This window comes from Pygocentrus nattereri, chromosome 14 (assembly GCF_015220715.1).
Source record: "Pygocentrus nattereri isolate fPygNat1 chromosome 14, fPygNat1.pri, whole genome shotgun sequence".
NCBI lineage: Eukaryota > Metazoa > Chordata > Actinopteri > Characiformes > Serrasalmidae > Pygocentrus > Pygocentrus nattereri.
Genome location: NC_051224.1, coordinates 25619627 through 25632509, shown reverse-complemented (window position 1 = coordinate 25632509; position 12883 = coordinate 25619627). Strand labels below are relative to the sequence as shown.

Sequence of the window (12883 nt, the reverse complement as noted above, 5' to 3'; positions counted from 1 at the left end):
TTAATGAGCTAAATCCCAGATAACGGCCTTAATCTCATCTAAGAAAGCAGCGTGCTGTTTACACGACCACTTGAATAATCAGATAACTGCAGAAATCTGATTATGATCATGTTAATGGTGTGATCATAAACACACTCAGTGACGCTCACAGGCGGCCTGACGGGCTCCAATGATGTGAATTAGCTCTGCTCTGACTGGCAGTCCGGGCTGAAAAACTCCTTATAACTTAAGTGAGAGTGAGCGGAGCTAAACAGCTGTATGCTGGATCGGCACATATGCATAAATGTATTGTTTTGTGACATCACAAAAACAATCAATTCAAAACGAACTGGTTTTGTAATTGTAGTTTTGTCGGCTCCAGCACCGGATTGAGCCGATCAGCTGACTGAACTCTGAGCTGAGCTGAATCAGAGTGAGTAAGAGCTGGAAAAACACCATGACCGGGAGCGAAACTCCTGAGATTCTCAACACTCGGGACATGCGGAGCCTGAGGGTGTGTTCACAATAAACCCACATACTCAGCTTAAAGTGATAGTTTCACAAAAAAAAAAAAAAAAAAAGCAAATGTAGTCAATCAGTTGAGACTCATTTGGTGTCTTAGGTTTGCTTCTTTAGTTTTAGTGCTGGAGCTACGAGGCTAATGTAGCTAACATGTAATGGAAGCTTATATCCCACCAATTAGCATCAGGCCTAAATGATCACATATACATATACACACACACATATATATATATATATATATATATATATATATATATATATATATATATATATATATATATACATACATACATACATACATACATACATGCACACACACACACACTATATTGCCAAAAGTATTGTTGTCTGGCTTCACACACATATGAACTTGAGTAAGATCCCATTCTTAATCAATAGGGTTTATCATGATGTTGACCCACCCTTTGCAGTTATAACAACTTCAACTCTTCTGGGAAGGCTTTCCACAAGGGTTAGTGTAAGCAGTCAGCAAGGTTCAGACACGCGCGGATAAAACTGAGAAGAGTGGCTTTATTAACACAGGGCAGAGTCGTAGTCCAAGTACAGGCATGGGTCACAACCCGAAAATGATAAATGGTCACAAATGTGATCATCTCACCAGGCAAACAAATCCAAAGGGCAATCCAAAAGACAAGGTCAAAACAACAGGCCAAAAGGTTCAAAATCACAAATCCAATATCCAGCAAAAGTACAAAAGGGTAAGGCAAAAAGCAGAGTCAAAAAAAAACAAGATCAGGGTCAAACAAAACACAGTATGGCAATCAGAAAAATGCTCAGTAAGTTCACAGAGGAAGCAATACTTTGCAAGTAACCTGTCTAAAGCCCAGGCTTATATGCTAAACTGAACTAGTCATACAACACAACCACACAGGTAAAACCAGTCAATAATCTGGTGACTGAGAGTGCTGATAGGTGCGAGGCTGATCGTCACGGGTCACATGGTCTCCGCTTGACTCCTGGGTAATGGAGTCCATGAGGGACTCCGAAGTCCGCATTCATATGATCTCCCAAGGTAACCTTAAGATTAAAAGTAATCTGTAACACTAGGAGAGTCTATACAGGGCATGACAGTTAGGAGTGTGTTTACCATTCTTCCAGAAGCGCATTTGTGAAGTCAGACACTGATCTTGGATGAGAAGGCCTGGCTAGTTTCCACTCTAATTCATCCCAAAGGTGTTCTATCGGGTTGGGGTCAGGACTGTCAAGTTCTTCCACACCAAACTCGCTCATCTGTCTCTTTATGGACCTTGCTTTGTGCACTGGTGCACAGTCATGTTGGAACAGGAAGGGGCCATCCCCAAACTGTTCCCTCAAAGTTGGGAGCATGAAATTGTCCAAAATCTCTTGGTCTGCTGAGGCATTAAGAGTTCCTTTCATTGGAACTAAGGGGTCTGCAACACCTGAAAAACAAGCCCACACCATAATCCCCCCTCCACCAAACTTTACACTTCGCACAATGAAGCCAGGCAAGTACCGTTCTCCTGGCAACTGCCAAACTCGGACTCGTCTATTGGATTGCCAGATGGAGAAGTGTGATTCGTCACTCCAGAGAACACGTCTTAGCTTTACTGACTATATTTAGAAGAATTTTACTTGACATCATTTTTTGCAGTGTTTATAGTGTATTCATTAGAGAGGACATATAAACATAAACAGGCAGACCAACAATGATAAAAGAAAAAAAGAAAGACAGTAAATACAAATGTAAACAATAATAATGAGAAAATAAGCAAAATGAGAAGTAGTCTTAAGTCTTAATGAGAAGCAGTTGTTATCGACACCAGTAGTGCCTGTGATATGGTCTTGTACAGGGACAGAATTTTGTGTGTGTGTGTGTGTGTGTGTGTGTGTGTGTGTGTGTGTGTGTGTGTGTGTGTGTGTGAGAGAGAGATAAACAAGGGGAAGGACTTCACGATTAATATAAATACTTAATACTGTAGCAACTGACTGGCACTGCTCGGAGAAACTCATGAGGCTTAGCCATGCAAGCTCTCGTGCTGGGGGTACATGGTAGGTGCACACCCTCCTGAAAAGAGACTTTAAAATTGTTTAATTGTTGTTATTTGTTAGTGTTAAGCTGTGTGGTCTGTAATTTGTGGTTGAGTATGTCTGGGTTGGTTTGTGTTGGGGGTCGATCACTGTGAATGTGAAGCCTGTGGCTGGTGATCTCCTTGAGAAAGCCCAGTATTAATCATAATTATTGTATAATACCCTCTTTTCCTAATCAGTACTTTATGGAATTAAATCAGGTGATGGAATTTCTGGAATGCATCACTTACCATGTTTACATGCAGCCTAATTATCCGTTAATAATCCGACTAATAGCTCAATCAGAATAGAATACATCCATGTATATACTTCAGTCAGAAAAGTCCATTTACTAGAAGAATAATATCCGAGTAAATGCCTGTAGCTGATTGCATTCCCTATCAGAAAGTTTAAGTCCGTTCTGAATATGCGTCGCATCACAGTGAAAATTTAGACCGTTCAACATGGTAGAGCAGAAATTGGTCTGCAGAGGAGACAAAGTTTATGCTTTGATGAAAAGACGGTGGGACGGACATCCAGCTTATGTGTCTCAGAACACAACGTCTTTCTCTCAGCCTTCTTTAATAAGGACATGTGAGGGACGTTTTCCTGAGTCTGACATCATTTTAAAGTAATTAAAAACACAAGCACTGCTCACTGCTGCTCATCTCACTCTGACTGGATTCACATGATGCTGGTTGTCATGGTAACATCTACACTTACTTGTGCATCATTTTGGGTTACTTGTAGTGAGCATGTAAACAAAGATTTTCATCAAATTGTTGAGTAGAGTGAGAATAAACACCTCAGTCTTAATCTGTAATTGGAATGTATTCAATCAGATTGGAGAAAATCTGTGCACGTAAACACAGCCAGGGCTGTTCTAACCAGTTCATAAGACGCATCTTTAAAAACAAGAATGTTTTACTGTATTTATGTTTATCTATATTTAGATTAATGCTATTTGCTTAAGTGTTTAAGGCCTTTGAATAGCACAGTATGTAAATGTGCTGATACTTGTGACATCACAAAAATAGCTAATTCAAAAAGGTGTGTTTCAGCAGCTTCTGTATGTTTAAAAAACTTGAAAAATGTTTACATCAAACTTGTACTGTGAAGCCCAGGTTTTTCCCTGATATGGGCCCTTTAATAAAACAGCTGCTGCTCCCACGACGCACGACTCCTGCTCTCTTTAGGACCTAGCAGCGCGCTCCTCCCAACACTGACGTCTGTACGGTCATACGTGCCCGGATAAACGTGAGAGTGAAAGTGGAGGAGCATCAGCAGCAGCAGCAGCAGAAGGAGGAGGTAAGATCTCTTATTAAGACACACACACACACACACACACAGAGAGAGAGAGAGAGAGAGAGAGAGAGAGAGAGAGAGAGAGAGCTGAGAGAGAGAGAGAGAGAGAGAGAGAGAGAGAGAGAGAGAGAGAGAGAGAGGACTATGTGTTAATGCATAATGAGGCTAATTAACATATCAAAGTTAGGCTTATTTATAGAAGGAGTAATAAGGCTGATAATCTAGCAATATGTTGGCTGGACGAGCATCAACTCTGGCATGTAACTACAGTCTGGACGTTATTAATCCTCATTATTTATCACTCAGGGTCTTTTGTCCTTCAGTGTCCTTGTTTCTCACTGGTTGATCTGAGAGATGCTTCAGAAGCTCATATCTGTATGGTTATTAATCATAACTGTTTAAAGAGAATCCAATCTTTAGGCTGTGAATGTCTGCAGATGGTTTGCTCTGATGAAGCCACCTGTTTGTGTTTGTGACAGCACAGTGACACAGCAGCAGCATCCAGAACATCAAGTCAAGGTGAGCAGCTGCTTTGTTTATTTTTCTTTATTTTATGGCATTTTGTGACTTAATAGTGCTCATAAAGAAATCTAAAGCTCTACAGAAAAAATATAGAGTCTTATAGCCATTGATTACTTGACTGATTGATTGATTGATTGATTGACTGATTAATTGGTTGCTTGTGACTGAGCTACCATTGTACATCCAGCAGGTGGCACTCCAATCAATAATCAATAACTACAGAGCAGAAATAATGAATAATCACAGAATAATGATAAGTATTAGTTTAGATGCTTTGTCTACACAAACACTGTCTGATATTCACTGTGCCAATTTTGATCAGTCTGACAGGTACACTGGTGGACAGTAACTAAGTAAATGTAATTGGTTTCTGTACTTAAGTAGTTTTTTCATGTATCTGTACTGAAGTTTATCCATTTTGAGCGACTTTTTACTTTCTGAACAGGGTCTGGGAGGCTGTGGTTGCTGCTGCACAAAACGTTGATCGTCAACAGATCAAGAAACTGACAGACTCCATGAATGGAAGGCTTATCACTGTTATTGAAAAGAAGGGTGGCTATATTGGTCACTGATTTTTTTATTTCTCAGAAATGTTCATTGGAAAGCTTTGAGTTGTAAATGACTGGTAAAGGCAGAGAGCTTGCAGACATGATGGAGAGAAGGAATGTAGATGTTCTGTGTGTCCAGGAGACCAGATGGAAAGGAAGCAAGGCCAGGAACATTGAAGATGGATTCAAACTGTTCTATCATGGTGTAGAGGAAGAGAAATGGAGTAGGGATAAGTCCTTCTTTCGTTTTGTCCGTTTTGTCGTCCAATTTCAGGCTCATGATCCTGTCTGACACTCTCTTTACATCCAGAACACTTTTCCCAAGCTGTTCCTTTAGGATTATCCCTACTCCATTTCTCTTCCTCTCTACACCATGATAGAACAGTTTGAATCCATGTTCCTGGCCTTGCTTCCTTTCCATCTGGTCTCCTGGACACACAGAACATCTACATTCCTTCTCTCCATCATGTCTGCAAGCTCTCTGCCTTTACCAGTCATTTACAACTCAAAGCTTTCCAATGAACATTTCTGAGAAATAAAAAAATCAGTGACCACTATAGCCACCCTTCTTTTCAATAACAGTGATAAGCCTTCCATTCATGGAGTCTGTCAGTTTCTTGATCTGTCGACGATCAACTTTTTGTGCAGCAGCAACCACAGCCTCCCAGACACTGTTCAGAGAGGTGTACTGTTTTCCTTCACTGTAAATCTCCCTTAAATTGCCCACAAGTTCTCAGTTGGGTTCAGGTCAGGTGAGGAAGGGGGCCACGTCATTAGTTTTTCATCTTTAATGCCTTTACTGGCGAGCCATGCAGAGGAGTCCTTGGATGCATGTGATGGAGCATTATCCTGCATAAAAATCATTGTCTTTTTGAAAGATGCAGATTCTTCCTGTACCACTGCTTAAAGAAAGTGTAGTAGGCTTGGGAGTTGATTTTGACCCCATCTTCAACACGCAAAGGTCCAACCAGCTTATCTTTAATAATACCAGCCAATACCAGTACCCCACCCCCACCTTGCTGGCATGAAGTGGAGCTCTGTGTCCGTTACTGATCCAACCACGGGCCCATCCATCTGGTCTGTCAAGAGTCACTCTCATTTAATTAGTCCATAAAACCTTTGAAAAATCTGTCTTCAGATTCTTCTTGGACCAGTCTAGATGCTTCAGCTCATGTGACTTGTTCAGTGGTGGTCGGGTTTCAGCCTTCCTTACCTTGGCCATGTCTCTGAGCGCTGAACATCTTGTACTTCTTGGTACTCCAGGTAGGTTGCAGTTCTGGAATATGACAGAACTGGAAGATAATGGGTTCCTGGTAGCTTCATGCTTGATTCTTCTCAAATCCTTGGCAGTTAATTTGTGTCTTTTTTTCTCAACACGTTTCTTGCGATCCTGTTGACTATTTGCAACAAAACTTTTGATGGTTCTGTGATCACGCCCCAATATCTTAGCAATTTCAAGAATTCTGCATCTCTCTGAGAGACTTTTGGTCATTTTTGACTTTTCAGAGTCAGTTCAATCTCTTTTTTGGCCCATTTTGCCTAAAGAAAAAAGCTGCCTAATAAATATGCACACCTTGATATATGGTGTTGACCTCCTTAGGCCACACCCTCCCTCATTACACAGATACACATCGCCTGCTATGCTTAGAATCCATTAAGCAATCAAGTTTAACCTGTTTGGAGTTAGAAAATATGCCTAAAAATAATATTATGGTCAAAATACTCACTTGGCTAATAATTGTGCACACAGTGTATGTTTACAGACACAATATAGTAAAGGAAACTGATCAGTTTAAAGCAAGTTTTTATTAAAGTTGTAACTAAGTTACATTATGATAATTAATCTTTTAGTACTTTTACTTTTGATACTTCTTTACATTTGAAGGTAAATACTTTTGTACTTTTACTCAAGTGGAGGTCTAAAGGGAGGAACTTCTAATTCTACTGGAGTAGTATTTTACCTTGGATATCTCTACTTTAACTCAAGTACAGGGTTTGTGTACTTCATTCACCACTGGACAGGAAACAGATGATTGATTATCAATCTAAACGCTGACCAGCACCATCAGCAGGCAGATCCCTGTTTTAGGAGGACCGTAATGATCCTGGATTGGACAGTGGAGTGAAAACAGTTCATAACATTACACTACATTACATTCCATAACATTATATTAAAAAGCTATTCCTTTCCTAAGCTATTAAAAAGCTATTCCTAAAAAGCTTTGTTTCCTGCAGGTCTGTTTTGATGTAGCATCATTCTGAGTTAATCAATCAATCAATGAATCAATCACTCAGCCTTTACTTTCACTGGTAAATACATTAAGGCTGGCCCTTGTTTTCAATGCAGCCAAGCATTTACCACATTGAAGGGACTGAAAAAGGAATGATGTGTAATGAATTCAGTGTAATTTAATTGTGTGTAATTAATTGTGCGTAATTTAATCAGGTTAAACTAAAATGAACAAAACTACAAAAACAAATTAACAGAAAATCCAGATGAGAAAAATGGCAAAAGAATTAAGAGAACAATTAACCTCTGATTAAAAAGGAGAAATAAAAGCAAGATAATAAACCAATTAATAGGATTTCAACACTAAGGTAGGCAATATTAATTATTAATAATAAGAATTATTAATAAATAGGCAAATTAAAGTTTACAGCCACCAAGTGAAAATATTCTACAAGGTAATATAACACAGTAATAGAATTGAGATCAAATTAAATAAATTGAAATAAAAGAAAGTTATTGGGAAGAAAGTAAAAGAATTAAAGAAAGAAGTAAATAAATATGAATAAAATAATAATAAAATGAAATAAAAAGTAGAAGTAATGAAATTAAACTCAGCTACAACAGTGTCAGGCTGTCAGAAGGAGGTCAGAGACTAGGTTTAAACTGACTGAGCGAGGTTTAGAGACTGCTGTAGTGACTCTAGTTCACTGGTGCTGTATATAAAGCTAAAAGCTCTCAGTACCTGACAGGTGATCCAGTCACTGAGCAGGTCTGATCATAACTGCTTATTATTGAGGTTTTTTTGAACCTTCAGGCTCCCTCTTAGTTGGCGGTCCTTCACCACACTGAGCGACGAAACCTACGTGACTGTTTGCTACCATGGCTACACTTTTATTATGACACACTACATCTCATTCTGATTATTCCACCTTAAATGGTCTCTGAGGCACCAGATAGTACTGCTGCGCCATTTAAGGTGGAACAGGAAAATTTGAATGAGAAGCTGATGAATGAGAAGCAACTTCAGTTTCACGAGTTGCTGCAGATTAAATGTATCAGGACACCAGCTGAGTGATTATGACTGCAAATAAGTCTATTCGTCGCCAGGTTATCAATGTTTGTCTTAAATCTCTCTCTTTGCTGTTTCGTTGTCTGTGTTGCTATGGTGACCAGCAGTCTGCGTGTCAGTCTTCAGCATTAAAGGGTGAATTAACAGTTCCACATTAACTCCAGCATTTAAGACCATTTATTACTAAGCTGTATTAGAACTGTGTGTTATAAGGATTATTTATTTTATGATATTTTACCTAAAAATCTAGTTCTGCTGTGGAACTGCCGTGGTTCTGCAGCAATATAAATATTATTCAGGCCTAATTCTCACCCCATACAGAGCCACAGATACTGATGATGACTTTGAGGCTGTTTTGAGGCTGAAGTGTTGCAGAAGTTTAAAGGACTCTGAATGTCATGTCTGTACAGATCTGTTTAAATTGGAGCAGTTTTATTTCAACAGTTGACAAAAAGTTTCTTTGTATTCAGATATTTTTGTTAGGAAAAACCTGGAATGATTGACTTTGCCTTTACACTTTTTGGTGATCTTTTAGTGTATTTGCAGCTTTCCAATTGTATGTTTCATGATTAAATGCAGTGTCTTGTTCACACTATAAGTTTGGTTTGTTTGGTGTGTCAGATGGAGATTCACAAACATTCTGACAATTGTGCCTTGAAAGTAGCTAAAAAGTACCGCAGTTCTTTTCAAAAAGAAGATAAAAAGTAGCCACTACTCTTTCTGGAAAAGTAGCTAGATTGTAGCTGTTGCAAATTTTGGGAAAGTAGCTACAAAGTAGCTAACTACTCATTTTTCAGTAGCTTCCAGAACGCTGCAAAAGTCAAATCAAATCAAATCAAATTTATTTATATAGCGCTTTTTACAACTGATGTTGTCACAAAGCAGCTTTACAAAAATGGGAATCACAGCACAGAGAATCAGACAAAACACTGAACATAATATACAGAATATACAGAACCCCCGTGAGCGCTGAGGCAAGGAAAAACTCCCTCAGAGCTGGAGGAGGAAGAAACCTCGGGAGGACCAAGACTCACATCTAAAGGGGGGACCATCCTACCACTGGTCAGACAACTTATAAGTTAAACATTGAAAAGTCAATTTTACATCCACGCAGTTCTAATATATTCAGGTGTGTATAATCAACAGTGGAAACAATTAGAGTTCATATAGATTTGGATGTGATCTGTAGTGGAGAAGCTGCGTTCCAGAAACTTCCATCAGTCTGGTCAATCAGGGGGACAGGGGGACTTGAGGGTGGGACATCCATCAGTATTGGGCCGGACCGGTGGACAGTCAGTAACTCGGAGGAAGGAAAGATTTAGGAATTAGTTTAGACTGTATTTATGAAGAACAGAAAATGTAAAAAATTATCAGAGTGTGACTAATGACTCCGGCAGGTCTGAATATGACAGCCTAACTAAAGGGAGAGAGCCAGAAGGTAACATAGACACGGAGGCTCCCTGAGACACTGGCATTCACCCACTCCACCGTCCACAAACCTGAGTGACTGCATGTAGTGAGTGACAGCAGCACCAGCATCTCAGTTTACCCACAATTCACTATGTCCATGAACCCCTGGATCTGCAGCCTTATCTAAAGGGAATTAACATTAACTACCAAAAGCTAAACTAAACAAGTAAGTTTTTAGTCTAGACTTAAAGATTGAGACTGTGTCTGAGTCCCGAACATTATCGGGGAGATTATTCCAGAGTTGGGGCGCTTTATAAGAGAAAGCTCTTCCTCCTGCAGAGCTTCTCTGAATTTTGGGAACTACTAGGAAGCCAGCACCCTGTGATCTAAGTAATCGTGGTGGTTCATAATAGGAGATAAGGTCTCTCAGATACTCAGGAGCGAGCCCATGTAGGGCTTTATACGTTAACAGGAGAATTTTATAGTCTATGCGGAATTTGACTGGAAGCCAGTGAAGAGCTGATAGGACTGGACTAATATGGTCAAATTTTCTAGTTTTAGTAAGGACCCTGGCTGCAGCATTTTGAACTAGCTGAAGTTTATTTAAGTTACTGCTAGAACATCCTGACAGTAGCGCATTACAGTAGTCTAGCCTTGACGTAATGAAGGCATGTACTAATTTTTCTGCGTCATGTAAGGATAAAGCATTTCTTAGCTTGGCGATGTTACGGAGATGTAGAAAAGCTGTTTTAGTAACATTAGATATGTGTTTATCAAATGCTAGATCTGAATCTATGATAACGCCAAGATTTTTAGCTGTTGAACCAGGTGTGACTGAGAAGTCGGCCAGATTCAACATTAGGTGTGATAATTTATTTCTAGCAGCTTTAGGGCCTAATAGAAGAACTTCTGTTTTATCACTATTTAATAGAAGAAAGTTGTGTGACATCCATGATTTCACATCTTTTACGCAATCCTCCATTTTCTTTATTCTCTGTTTGTCATCAGGTTTGGCTGATATGAAGAGCTGCGTGTCGTCTGCATAACAATGAAAATTAACATTATGTTTTCTAATAACTTTGCCCAGGGGGAGCATGTATAACGTAAATAATAACGGTCCTAAGATAGAGCCTTGTGGAACTCCATATCTAACCTTTGTATAATTGGAGGGTATATTATTTACCCTCACAAACTGAAAACGATCGGTCAAGTATGATTTGAACCACGATAAGGCAGTTCCAGTTATACCGACCATTTTCTCTAATCTTTCTAGGAGGATATTATGATCTATTGTATCAAAAGCTGCGCTCAGGTCAAGAAGTACCAGTAAAGAAACGCAGCCTTGGTCAGCGGCAAGAAGCAGATCATTTGTTATCTTAACTAGAGCTGTCTCAGTGCTATGATGAGGCCTAAATCCAGATTGGAATTTTTCATAGATCTGGTTTCTTTGCAGATAAGAGCCAAGTTGTTGGGCCACGGCCTTTTCTAAAATCTTAGAAATAAATGGTAAATTTGAAATAGGTCTATAGTTAGATAGTACACTAGGATCAAGATTTGGTTTCTTGATCAAAGGTTTAATTACTGCTAGTTTAAAGGCTTTGGGAACATACCCCAGGTTTAATGATGAGTTTACTATTGTTAATAGTGGTTTAATTATGTCTGGTAATACCTGTTTTAATAGTTTTGTGGGAACTGCATCAAGTGTACAGGTTGTGCAGTTTGATGAGGAGATAATTTTCTCCAGTTCTAAATGATGTAGTGGGTTAAAAACTTCCAACCTGACTTCGGTAGCTGGATTTTGTTCTATATCAGCCACACCAGATGACAGACAAGATGTGCTATTTATCTGTTGAACTTTGTCCCGAATATTTTCGATTTTATTATCAAAATAGTCCATAAAAGCATTGCTAGTGTGGATTGCTGGAATCTGAGGATCAGTACCTGCCTGATTTTTAGTCAGTTTAGAAATAACACTAAAGAGAACTCTAGGGTTGTTTTTATTAATCTCGATCTGAGAGGCCAGATACTCTGAGCGGGCTTTATTAATTTCTCTTCTATATTCAACAATACTGTCTTTCCAAGCAGAGTGGAATACTTCCAGTTTGGTTGATCGCCATTTTCGCTCAAAATTTCGTACTAATTGCTTTAAAGTACGAGTTTGGTCGTTATACCACAGCGCAAGTTTTTTCTGTCTCTCTTTTTTGTGTTTAAGTGGTGCTACACCATCTAAAGTAGACCGGAAGGTATTTTCTAAACAATCAGTTAGTTTGTCTAGTTCTGCTGGGTTACCTGGAGAGTACACTATGGTTGATAAATCAGGAAGGTTATCAGTAAATTGTTGAGCGGTAAAGGGCGTTATTGAACGTTTCATAGAGTAGCTGGGGGATGTACGTATATTATGACTAAGATGAAGTTTAAAAGAAATAAGATAATGATCTGAGATTACTGAGGTTTGAGAAAGAATATCTAGGTTATCTATGCTAACACCCAGGGTCAAAACCAGATCCAGAGTATGATTACAGTAATGCGTAGGTCCTGTTACATTTTGAGCAATACCAACTGAGTCTAGAATTGATGCAAAAGCCTTTTTTAATGAGTCATCAACTTTTTCAAAATGAATGTTGAAGTCTCCTACTATAATTACTTTATCACTACAAACTGCTAAATCTGCAGCGAAATCACTAAATTCTTTTAAAAATTCTACATAGGGTCCTGGTGGTCTGTAAATATTAATTAAAGAAAATGCATTCTGTTTTGTAATTGGATTAATTATATTGATGTAAAGAAGCTCAAAAGAAGTGAAATTATCATAGTGTTTCTGATTGACAGCTAGGGAATTTCTAAAAATTATGCAGACCCCGCCTCCTCTACCGGACGATCTGGGGTTGTGTATATAATTATAGCCTGCAGGGGTGGCTTCGTTTAATGCTAAATATTCATCGGGTCTAATCCAGGTTTCAGTGAGGCACAACACATCAAATTTCTGATCAGTTATGATTTCATTCACTATTACTGCTTTTGAATTTAGAGATCTTATGTTAAGTAAACCAATCTTTAGTTTTGAAGTGCTAGTGCTACAGTCTGGATATGATTGTTTAATATACGTTAGGTTATTTAGATTTACTGTTTGAGTTTTTTGACATTTATGTTTGACTCGGGGGACAGACACAGTCTGAATACATTGGTATCTAGGTAACGTCTCTTTGCAGCTCACAGACGGTCGGTTAAGCCTCTCTGTCTGCGGCCTGG

At 38.9% G+C, this 12883-nt stretch overlaps 1 protein-coding gene across 2 annotated transcripts in view; it reads left to right on the top strand.

Annotated features, from left to right (window-relative positions):
* The first annotated feature begins 2484 nt into the window (after positions 1-2484).
* Positions 2485-12883, top strand: part of si:ch211-234h8.7 (uncharacterized protein LOC561627 homolog) — a 32930-nt gene continuing 22531 nt past the window's right edge. Inside the window, exons 1-3 of one of the 2 annotated variants that reach the window (XM_017713746.2) lie at positions 2485-2532; positions 3670-3858; positions 4335-4374. The gene's annotated coding sequence lies outside the window, so the exon portion shown is untranslated. The remainder of the gene's footprint in view (positions 2533-3669; positions 3859-4334; positions 4375-12883) is intronic. The other variant, XM_017713747.2, reaches the window with a different exon arrangement.